This window comes from Sapajus apella, unplaced genomic scaffold, assembly GCF_009761245.1.
Source record: "Sapajus apella isolate SASKATOON/1434 unplaced genomic scaffold, GSC_monkey_1.0 scaffold13, whole genome shotgun sequence".
Taxonomy (NCBI): domain Eukaryota; kingdom Metazoa; phylum Chordata; class Mammalia; order Primates; family Cebidae; genus Sapajus; species Sapajus apella.
In genome coordinates, this window is record NW_022436953.1 from 36,319,658 (window position 1) to 36,331,933 (window position 12,276).

Genomic DNA, 12,276 nt, shown 5'->3' on the forward strand with positions numbered 1-12,276 from the left:
CTCTTAGTGGTGGCAGCTAAGTGAGGTTTCTCATTGGCTCCATCTGGGCGAGCACCTTTTGTGAGTATGGTTCCCTCAGCGTCCCTAGTCATACAGTCAACTGGCGGCTGTGCATTTTGTCATCGACTGTGGTTGGTTTGTTAATTTTTTTAAGTCTAAATGCTTCCAATTTTGGTCTCCTTTTGCTTAGGGAAGACCTCAGGCTAACAGCCTCCTCCTTTTTTGCTTTAACATGTCAAAACCATAATTCACTTTCATTTTACTTTCCTGGCATTAATAGAAGTAAATTCACATTTTTATTGTTATTCAGAAAGTTGGTTTAATTGGCAACCTATTTGTGGTGGTGCATAAGATATTGTCTTTTAATCATTGGCAGATTAGATGAAATATGTTAACTCTGTTAAGCCTTATTACTAAACCAAAACAGATGTTGAGTTTCTTTTTTTTTTTTTTCTCCTAGATTTCAACCATTTAAAATACATTCAAGCATCTCCTAATGAGGTGGATATTTTCTGAGAAATTTGTCCTTATTGATTTCATTTTTCTGCGAACACCATAGAATGTCCTTATAAAACCTGGATGGTGTAGCCCACTCCACACGTAAGTTATATGGTATAGCCTGTTGCTCCCAGGCTACAAACCTGTATAGTACATCTGTACTGAATGCTGTAGTTAACTGTCACACCATGGTGATTGTGGATTGTGATCCCAAAATATCTGAGACAGGTCTCAGTCAATTTGGAAGGCTTATTTTGCCAAAGTTAATGACGGTGCCCATGACACAGCCTCAGGAGGTCCTGACAACCTGTGCCCAAGGTAGTCAGGGCAGAGCTTTTATACATTTTAGGGACACATGAGACACCAATCAATATGTGTAAGATGTACAGTTGTTTGGTCCAGTAAGGCGGAACAACTAGAAGCAGGAAGTGTGGATGCTTCCAGGTCAGAAGTAGATAAGAGACAAAAGGTTGCATTCTTTTGAATCTTTGCTTAGCCTTCCACTGAATACATGATTTAGTCTGGCTTAGTGAATCTGCATTTTTATGTATACAGTAGGGCAGAGGAATGGTGTGGTCTGGACCCACCACAGCCTCCGCCTCCCAGGTTCAAGCGATTCTCTTGCCTCAGCCTCCCGAGTAGCTGCGATTACAGGCATGCACCACCATGCCTGGCTAATTTTTGTATTTTTAGTAGAGACCGGGTTTCTCCATGTTTGTCAGGCTGGTCTTGAACTCCTGACCTCAGGTGATCCACCTGCCTTGGCCTCCCAAAGTGCTGGGATTACAGGCATGAGCCACCATGCCTGGCAAGGAAGCATATTTTGATTCTGAGATGGTCAACTGTATTTCTGGCATAACTTCTTTTCCTTGGAGTAGTAAATACTGCTTTGGTATTTTATTACACAAGTAAAGTGCAGATCCCTTTTTATCATTATATTCATTACTAGCCATATTGACATCTACATCTAGAAACATTCCAGAGTCTGGGCTTGCAGGAATGGTTTGTGATCCTCTAAAAGGTAAATTATTTTTTCTCGCAAGACACAGTGACACCTAAAGTCACATTGAATGTCCTGCCACTTTTGTTTCTCTAGTTTCATCAGTTTCTGCAAAGCATCTTTGGGGGAATAACTTCCCTTTAAACTCTTCTGTATTAGAAATCATCATGATGAAACATTGAAAGATTGTGGTCACAAATTCTGTTTACATTTTTCCCGTCTTTGAATTTTTTTTTTCCAGTGGCAAATATTTGCTTCTGTTTTATTGTAGCTAAAAGGGATGCTGGGAAACAAAATAAAGACAGGCATTCATGAGAATAAGTGATCCAGTCACAATCCATTTGCTATTTGAACTTTTTTTTTTTTTTTTTTTTTAAACACAGTCATACTTTTGAAAACATCCAGCCCTAAATTGAAATAGTCTCCAAAATGTGAATTTTTTTCCCTGGTTCTAAGGTGGCCAGCTTTCCTAGAGAGTGAACCATACCACAAGAAAAAAGATATGATAATTATGTTTACAGGAATGTGTTGTTTTAACATAAAATGTGTAAAAGACTCATTTCCTTGAAATTATATATGAGTTTGCATAATTTACTTTGCAGCATCATGAATGCTTTTATTTTAAAAAGTAGGAATAGTGTCAATTACTACTTAACTGGTACAAGTAAGCAGACATTTTTAAAAAATTATATTTTTTTTTTTTTTTTGACACAGAGTTTCACTCTTGTTATCCAGGCTGGAGTGCAATGGTGCAATCTCGGCTCACTGCAACCTCCGCCTCCTGGGTTCAGGCAATCCTCCTGCCTAGGCTCCTGAGTAGCTGGGATTACAGGCATGCACCACCATGCCCAGCTAATTTTTTTTTGTATTTTTAGTAGAGATGGGGTTTCACCATGTTGACCAGGATGGTCTTGATCTTGACCTCGTGATCCACCCGCCCCGGCCTCCCAAAGTGCTGGGATTACAGGCGTGAGCCACCGTGCCCGGCCAAATTATAATTTTTTAATAAAGGTTTTATTTTAAATTAGATTGAGATTCACACAGAAATTGGGAAGAAAATGCAAATTTTCCATGTAGGCCCAACCGAGTTTCCCTCTTATTAACGTATCAACATGTATCATATATGTTATTAACGTCTTTTTTTTTAGATGGAGTCTCGTTCACCCAGACTGGAGTGCAGTGGTGTTACCTCAGCTCACTGCAACCTCTGCCTCCTGGGTTCAGGCGACTCTCCTGCCTCAGCCTCCCGAGTAGCTGGGATTATAGGCAGCTGCCATCACACCTGGCTAATTTTTGTATTTTTAGTAGAGATGGGGTTTCACCATGTAGACCAGGTTGGTCTAGAACCCCTGATCTCAGGTGATCCTCCCATCTTGGCCTCCCAAAATGCTGGGATTACAGGCATGACCCACCATGCCTGGCCAACATCTTATATCATTTGTCACAGTTAATGACTGGATATTACTATATAGGCTCACATTTTATTTGGTTTCCCTTAGTTTTGCCTTTTTCTGTCCCAGAATCCTATCTGAGATCCCACAGGACATTTAGACATCATGTCAGGCTCTTCTTGGCTGTGACAGTCTCTCAGACTTTCCTTCTGAGGACCTGGAACAGTGTTAGGAGGATTGGTCAGGTATTGTGTAGAATGTCCTCCACTGTGGCTTACTTGGTATTTTTCTCGTAAGTAGACAGGTTATAGGTTTGGGGGTCGCAGATCAGATATGTAGTATGTCCACAAGAAAGAGTCAAGGTCTGTAAAATACTTGACGAGATGTATTCTAAGCCAAATATGAGTGACCATGGCCTGTGACACAGCCCTCAGGAGACCCTGAGAACATGTGTTCAAGGTGGTTGGGGTGCAGCTTGGTTCTATACATTTTAGGGAGATAGGAAACAATCAGATGTATTTAAGATATATACTGGTTTGGTCCAGAAAGGTGGGACAACCCAGTGGGTTAGGGTGGGGTGAGGCTTCCAGGTTTTAGGTAGATTTAAACATTTTCTTATTGGCAGTTGGTTGAAAGAATTACTATCAATAGAAAGGAGTGTCTGGATTATGATAAGCAGTTATGGACACCAAAGTTTTATGCAGACGAAGCCTCCAGGTAGCAGGCTTCAGAGAGAATAGATTTTAAATATTTCTTAGCAGATTTAAGGTTAGATTGTAAATTTTACTTATCAGATTTAAGGTCTGATAAGAAACTAAATGCTGATTGGCTTTTCTTGAATTCCAAAAGGGAGGAGGGAATAATGAGGCATGTCTGACCACCCCTTTCCCATCAAGGCCTGAACCAGTCTTCAGGTTAATTTTGAGGTCCCCTGGTGGAGAGGAGGGGGTCTATACAGATGGTTGGGGGAAGGGCCTTTGAATTTTATTTTTGGTTTGCAGGTACTATCCTAGTCACTTCATGCCTCAAGATGTGTTATCACTGTTAATGTTAACTTTGATCACCTGGCTGAGGTAGTGTTTCCAAATTTCTCACTATGAAGTTACTTTTTCCCCATGTCTACATTTTATATATGCTTTTGGAGGAAGTCACCATGCAGAGCCCACACTTCAGGAGTAGGGAGTTAGCTCCACCTCCTTGATAGCTGAGTGTCTATATCAGGTATTTGGAATTCTTCTGTATAAGAGATTTCTATTCAGGCCATGTATGTATCAATTTAATTATAAATAGATACCAGTATGGACACTCAGTTACTTTAATGTTTTGGTTGTTAGTCCCATTCTTCAGTATTTTGTTGCTTTTTGTTTATACACTGTGGCCATTGGGAGCTCTTTCTACTGGCTCCTTTGACATAATTTCATGTATTTATTTATTTATTTATAATTGTTACTTCAAAAGTACCCCGGCTCATGTATTTTCTTTCCCAGTCCTGGTTTCAACCAGTTTTTCAAAGACCGCTGATTTCCTTTGTTAGAGAATGGTATTAAAAACTTATATCTGGCCACTAAATGTGGTTATTGCATCATGACCCTCACAGCTGACAGTGCAAACAAATATATGTGTGTATTCTAACTTATATGTACCCACTTAATTATACAGGTTTCTACATGGAACTATCTGTATATATATATTAAGTTAAATCTGAGTTTTTACCTACTTATATGTATATATTCTGATCCATTATCACAGAGATCATTCCAGGCTTCCCGCGTTTCTTATCTGTAACTTTTCACTCAAACAGTGAGGAATCTGGGTGTCACTATCTGCCATTTATTTCATCCCTTGTTCCATTGGGAACAAGGAATTTATTCTTGATCCAGATTCCAGGTTGGGATTTAATGAGAAATATATTTGGTCTCTGTCTCCAGTTCGTAATACAGAGCTCCTAAAACGTTTATAATTTCCTGAACAATAGGGGTGCTAGGAACATCTTATGTTCTAACATTTGGTCTTTGGCCCTCGTTCCTGACATGGAGTTCCTAAATTCCCTGGAATCTCCCGAGTGATAGAAATGTCTTCTGTAAGGACCCTCTGTAGGTTCCTGGATGGTTTCAGGATGTGGATGGTCACCAGAAAGACTAAGCCCTGATAAGAAGCTTATAACTTTTAGCTTCACATGCAATCCTTTGAGGGTGTAAAGGGACTGGAGATTGAGTTAATAGTTGATCATGTCTACATGATGAAGCTTTCATAAAAATTCCTAAAATATGAAACCTGGAAAGTCCCAGATCAACTTTCACAGATTTGATATCTAGTGAGGGCTCATCTTTCATAGATAGTGCCTCCTAGCCATGTCCTGACATGGCAGGATTGGGGGAAAAAGCCTCCTAGATTATTTTATAAGGGTGCTGGTTTCATTCATGAGGGCAGTGCCCTCATGATCCAATCACCCCTCAGTTACCTCTGAATACCATCCCTTTGGGGATTATGTTTCAACATAGGAATTTGAAGGGTATATACACATTGAGACCATACTAACTAGTAAACATAAGTAAGTGTTTCCCTGAGTTCCATAAGCCATTATAGCAAATTATCAAACCTGAGGAAGGGGTGTAGGAGTGCATAGTTTCTAGCCAAGTCATAGAAGTTTGGGTAAACTGGGGATTCACTACTTTTGATTGGCATCTGAAGTTGGGGACAGTCTGGTGTTACTAAGCCCTTAACCTGTAGGGTCTGTACAAACTTCAGTAATTAATGTCATAATTGAATTATAGGACACCCAATTGTTGTCCAGAGAGTTGGAAAATTGTTTGGTGTGGGAAACATCACCCACCCCAATTTGCTGTCAGAAATGAAGTATTTAGAGTATAGGGGAAAGTCATGGTTGTTTTTCTTTTTACAGATATAGTGGTTTCAGAATTAACTATTATCCCTATGGGAAATAACTTTCTAAAATAGAGTCCACTGTTTGTGTATAGTACATTTTGCTTTTAGTCTATGAATTCTACTCATTTCCAAAATGACTTAGGTCAGTACTTTTGGCCCACCATTTGCAACATACATTGATAATACAATTAGATTCTTAGTTGCACTCTGTATTTTGTCCTTAGATACTTCCATAACCTAAATAATTTAATTTGTGTAGATTGTGATTTGTTCTTTCTGCTTTAAAATTCTGTGGGTTTCAATATATACATAGTGTTGGATATCCACCACTAAAGTACCAGAATACTTAAAATCCCCACCCCAGTCACTCATCTGATTATCATCTCTGTAGTTGTGCCTTTTCCAGAATGTCACGTGAATGGAGTCATATAATATATAGCATCTTCATGCTGCCACCCTTCACTTAGCAACATACATGCAAGATTCATTCATTTATTTTCATGGGTTGAAAGTTCATTCCTTTTTGTTGCTGAATGGTATTCCATTGCATTGTTGTACTTCAAGTTAATTATGCTAGTTTTTGTTAGAAAACAATTTTCAAAGCATCTGTCTAAACATATACATTTTAGGGATGCATTTGTTGGATTGTAGGTAAGCCTTGTTTATCTTTGGAAAAAGCTGCAAACTATCTCCCAAAAGTGGCTGTACAATTAATGCATTCTACTAACAGTGAATTACAGTACCTATTGTTCTTCAACCTCCAGTTGTTATTGTTGAGCTTTTCTTAGAGTTTTACGGTTCTACTAGGTGTGCAGTGGTATCTCTGCATTATTTTAATTTGCAGTCTCCTAATGAGACATGATGTTGAACATCCTTTTGTGTAATTATTTGCTATTTGTATATTTTCCGTGTTTTTTTTTTCTTTTTTTAAGACAACATCTTGCTGTGTCATTCAGGCTGGAGTGTGCAATTGTGTGATCTCAGCTCACTGCAACCTCTGCCTCCTGTGTTCAGACAATTCTTTTACCTCAGCCTCCCAAGTAGCTGGAGTTTCAGGTGCCCACCACCGTGCCTGGCTAACCTCCAGATTGGGAGTTATTTTTCAGGATTTGGTTTGGTTTTTCAGGATTCCTTGAAATTCCATATAAACATTAGGATCAGCTTTCCCATTTCTGTCCCAAGGCCTTTGGGATTTTCATAGGAATAACATTGAATCTGTAGATTGCTTTGTGGAGTTTGGCAAATTTAACAAATACGGTCTTCAAATCCATGAACACGACATGTTTTTATATTTACTTGGGCTTTAATTTCCTTAAGCAGTGTCTTATAATTTCCCCCTTTTAAGTCTTACCCTTTGATTACATTTATTCCTAAGCATATTATTGCCATTGGTATTATTTAAAGTGAAATTTTTATAATTTTGTTTTCAGATTATTCATTGCTAGTGTATATGTATAAAATGGATTTTTTGGCCAGGGACAGTGGCTCACACTTGTAATCACAGCACTTTTAGAGGCTGAGGAAGACAGATCACCTGAGGTCAGGAACTGGAGACTAGCCTGGCCAACATGGTGAAAACCTGTCTCTACTAAAAATACAAATTTAGCTGGGCATGGTGGCATATGGCTGTAATTCTAGCTTTATTGAAAGCCCTTTCTTTAACAGCTGAGAAAATGATGGGATGTTTTCCATTCATTCTAACAATACTGTGTGTTACATGAATGGTATTAGTGTGTGGAACCACCATTGATTTACTGGGATAAAAAATTGTGTTCATGGTGTTTGATCCTTTCAAAATGCTGTTGGTTTTAATATGCTATTATTTTGTTGAAGATTATTAAGTCTATATTTCTGAGGTTATAGATTTGTCCTTGAAATGGCATAACACTGAGTAGGAGAGATCAGGATGAGACTGTGTATAGACTGCAGTTAGTATTTACAGAGTTAGTGTGTCAGGATATTATAAAATCAAGAGATATGGGTTGAATAGTTCAGAGTTTACCAATTGAAGATTATGGCATAAGGGCTTCAAGTAGGAGATTCAGGTTGGTGGTTGGGAGCTGCATAGTAAGACATTAGAGGGAGAGATCAGGTGAGTAACCAGGGTTAGATTGAGAGGTCAGGATTATGGTGAAGAGTTAGGGTGAAAGGGTAGTGAGGTTTAGGATTAGGGTTACAGTAAAGGTTTGAGTAGGTTTAGATTAAGGTTAGAATTAGAGTGGGTAAAAGTAAAGTTATAAATTATAGTTGAGGGTTACCATAAGGTTAGCTTTAGAGATAAGGGTAATCAGAGTAGGGTTAGGGTTAGGGGTTAGTGTTAGGGTTAGGGTTGGGGTTAGGGGTTAGGGTTGGTGTTGGAGGTTAAGATTGGGAGTAAGGAACATCTCTTCACTTATTTATATTTCTTTTGGTTTCTCTCAACTGTGATTCATGGTTTTTTGAATGCATATTTGCATACATTTTGTTACATTCATATTTAATGGATTCAACTTCAGGGGTGCTATTGTAAATGGCATTTTAATATTTCCGGTTCCAATTATTTCCATTCGTTATTGCTGATATGAAGAAGCGCAACTGACTTTTACCTACTGGACATCTCTTTTAGTTTTTAAATCTCCATTCTGGCCAGGCATGGCGGTTCACACCTGTAATCCCAGGACTTTGGGAGGCCAAGGTGGGTGGATCACCTGAGATCAGGAGTTTTGAGACCAGTCTGACCAGCATGGCAAAACCTTGTCTCTACTAAAAATAAAAAAATTAGCAGGAAATGGTTGCATGTGCCTGCAATCCCAGCTACTAGGGGGCTGAGGCAGAAGGATCACTTAAGCCTGGGAGGTGGAGGTTGCAGTGAGCTGAGATCATGCCACTGCACTCCAGCCTGGACAACAGAGCAACACTCTGTTTCAAAAAAAAAAAAAAAAAAAAAAAAAACTCCGTCTGTTGCAATCAAGGCATGGGATGGTGGGCTCAATTTCAGTTGAAATTTCGAAAATCACAGCCTGAGATAGTCTGAACACTGATTTTCGAGATTCCCTAGAGCTTCCACCAGGGGGTGCCCAGCTCCTGCAGAACCAGGCATATGCACGGGAACCACATCGGATTCCTCACTCGTGCCCTGGGGCTTTGACCCTGAGGAAAGAGCCTCCTTCTCCTCAGGACCTTCTGCCCAGGAGAGGCCGTGGTTCCGGACGGTCAGTCACCAGGTGGGAGAAGGAGGAAAATGCTTCCTGTCAGCAGCCACAAGTGCTGAGGAGGGAGCACTGCCATGGGCCTTACTTCCCTGTCATGGTTTACGCAGCCTATTGTAAAATGGTGTCCCTTCTGCCCGACGTTGAATGCGTGTCATGACAGCTGAGTGCAGCTTGTCTTACAGATCCAGGCTTGTTTTTGGGGAGAGATTGTGGTGCTAGAAAGGAGTGACACTGAGCAGTGCCATCAGGATGGGCGTGGGGCTGGGCGGTGGCTGGGGACCTGCAGGTGCTGCGGGGTCACAAACACTTTCACTCGTGTTTTAAAAGCTCATTTGTCTCACGGCATTAAAGTAGTTGAAACAGTATGGATATATTTAACAGTAGGCCACATGATAACTAGAAATGTTAAGTTTAAATATATTGTTTATACCTCTCCACACAAAATAACATATACCAAATACAAATATTTAAATATGTAAAGATTGTGAGCTGAACAAAGTGCAGATTTAGCTTGAGACTCTGGGGAGGGGATATGATGTCTTCGACCCTTTCCTATACCTGCCAGAGTTGTTCACTGTTACATCCCTGTCCAGGACATTCTTATGTCAGCATTGCGTGTTTCCCACTTAATAATTCCCCAAGTTAGACTGTCTCCATTAATCTTTCCTTTTAACAAAGGCAATACAGCTTTCTCCCATTGGTTTGACAGTATATTTAATGTGAATATACTTCATGATATGATACGTTTATATGATATTATACATTTGTTCATGATGGGCTACTTCTGTTACACGATCAAATATATTTTGATTCTGACATTCTCAATTAAAGTCTGATGTATTTTCCTAAGAGCATTAATCATTCATTGTATATTTTATTACTTAAAGCACAGATCCTTTTTATCATTAACTTCATGATTAGCTGTATTAACATTATAATTACAAGTTCAACTAAATTTTGAAACATTGCAGAGTTTGGGCTTCCAATAATTATCTGTGATCCTCTAAAAGGTAACTTTTTTCCATAAAACATAGCAACAGTTAAAATCACTCAGAATATTCTGCAGTTTTTGTTTCTCTAATTTCATCACTTTTGGCAAAGTATCATTGAGGAAATTGACTTTGAATATTCTTAAACTTTTCTGTTTTAGAAAGCATCACAATGAAACATTAAATTATTATGGTTACAAATTCTGTTCACATTCTTTCTTTCTTTGAATATTTTTTCCCAGTGACCAATATTGCAGTTATGTTATTACAAAAAAGCATACATGGAAAACAATCTTGGATAATAAGAAACTTTTTTTTACAGCCATTCTTTTGACAATGTTCAACCATGAATTGAAATAGTCTTTAAAATGAATATTTTTCTGGTTGTCTAAATGAGCCCCACCTTTTTAGAGAGTGAACCCAAGACACAATGACAATACCAGAAAAAAATATATATATATTGTTAGTTTATACAGATATGTTATTACTGTAATATAAAACATGTAAAAAGGCATTTATTTGGAGTTATATATTAGTCTGTATGATTTAATTTTTGTGTCATAAATGCTCTTATTAAAAGACAGGAATAGTTAGCAGGGTCAGTTACTAGCAATTAATAGTACAAATAAGTATGTGTTTGAAAACATATAACACTTTTTAAAGTAAGTTTTTAGAGTAGTTTTAGATTTACACAAATAGCAAAGAAAACACAGATTTCCCACGTAGCTGCAACACAGTGTCCTCTCTTATTAACACCTTCTATCAGTATGTCTCACGTCATTTGTCACAGTGAATGAACAAATATTGACATGCTATTACCAACTGAGGCCCATATTTTATTTGGATTTCCTTAGTTCTATCTTTCCCTCCTTCAGGGAGGAGGAGTTCTATCTTTCCCATCCAGAATCTCACATAACATTAGTTGTCACAACTACTTAGGCTCTTCTTGGCTGTGATGGTTTCTCAGACTTTCCTTCTTCCAATGACCTTGACAGTGTTAAGGAGGATTGGTCAGACATTTTGTAGAAGGTCTCCCATTGTTATTTATCTGGTGCTTTTGTGATAAGTTGACTGGTGTTGTGGGTTTGGAGGAAGCAGATCACAGAGGTGAAGTGCTGTTGTTGTCACTTCATGCCCTCAAGGTGAATTATCATCAGTGATATTAACTGTGATCACCTGGCTGAGTTAGTGTTTGTCAAGTTTCTCTACTATGAGGTTACTTGTCCATATTTTTTGTATTCGTCTGGAAGAAGTCACTATGCACAGTCCCCATTTAAGGAGTGGGATATTAGCTTCACTTCCTCGATGGCTGAGTGTCTGAATCAATTATTTTGAATTCTTTTGTAAAGGAGATTTCTATTCAACTTTATTTGCTTATGCATTTATTTGTATAAATGTGGGCACAGACAGTTACTTTAAGCTTTGGTTATTCAATACTGCAGTATTTTGTTGCTCAATTTGTTTCTGCTTTGGCCATTGAGAGCTCTTTCCATTGGTTCCTGTTTTCCTTTTGACATATTTTATATTCAAGTACTTTCTTCTTTTCTGATATGTCAGTTATCCTGGGTCATATATTTACTGTCCCAGTCCCAGTATCAGCCATTTCTTCAGAGAGCCCTGATTCCTTGTGTTAGAAAATGGTATTAAAAATTTATGTCTGGGCCAGGCACAGTTGCTCACGCCTGTAATCCCAGCACTTTGGGAGGCTGAGGCAGGATGATCACCTGAGATCAGGAGTTCGAGACTGGCCTGGCCAACATTGTGAAACCCTGTCTCTACTAAAAATACAAAAATTAGCCAGGCATAGTGGCAGGCATCTGTAATTTCAGCTACTCAGGAGGCTGTGGCAGGAGAATTGCTTGAACCTGGGAGGTTGCGGTTGCAGTGAGCCAAGATCACACCATTGCCCTCCAGCTTGGGCAAGAAGAGTGAAACTCTGTCTCAAAAAAACAAAAAACAAAAAAGCAATTTATGTATGACAGGGCATGGTGGCTCATACATGTAATCTTGGCACTCTGTGAGGCTAAGATGGGAGGATCCCTTGAGCCCAGGAGTTTGAGACCAGCCTGGGTAGCACTGGGAGACCCCATCTCTACAAACAATTAAAAAAATTAGCCAGGCATGGTGATGCATGCCTATGGTTCTAACCTCAAGAGGCTGAGGTGGGAGGATTGCTTGAGCCCAGCAGGTCAAGGGTGCAGTGAGCCATGATTGTGCCATTGCATTCCAGCCTGGGTGACAGAGCAAGACCCTGTCCAAATAATAATAATAATGAAACTCATTTCATTTGGCTCATGATTCTGGTGGCAGGAATGTTGAAG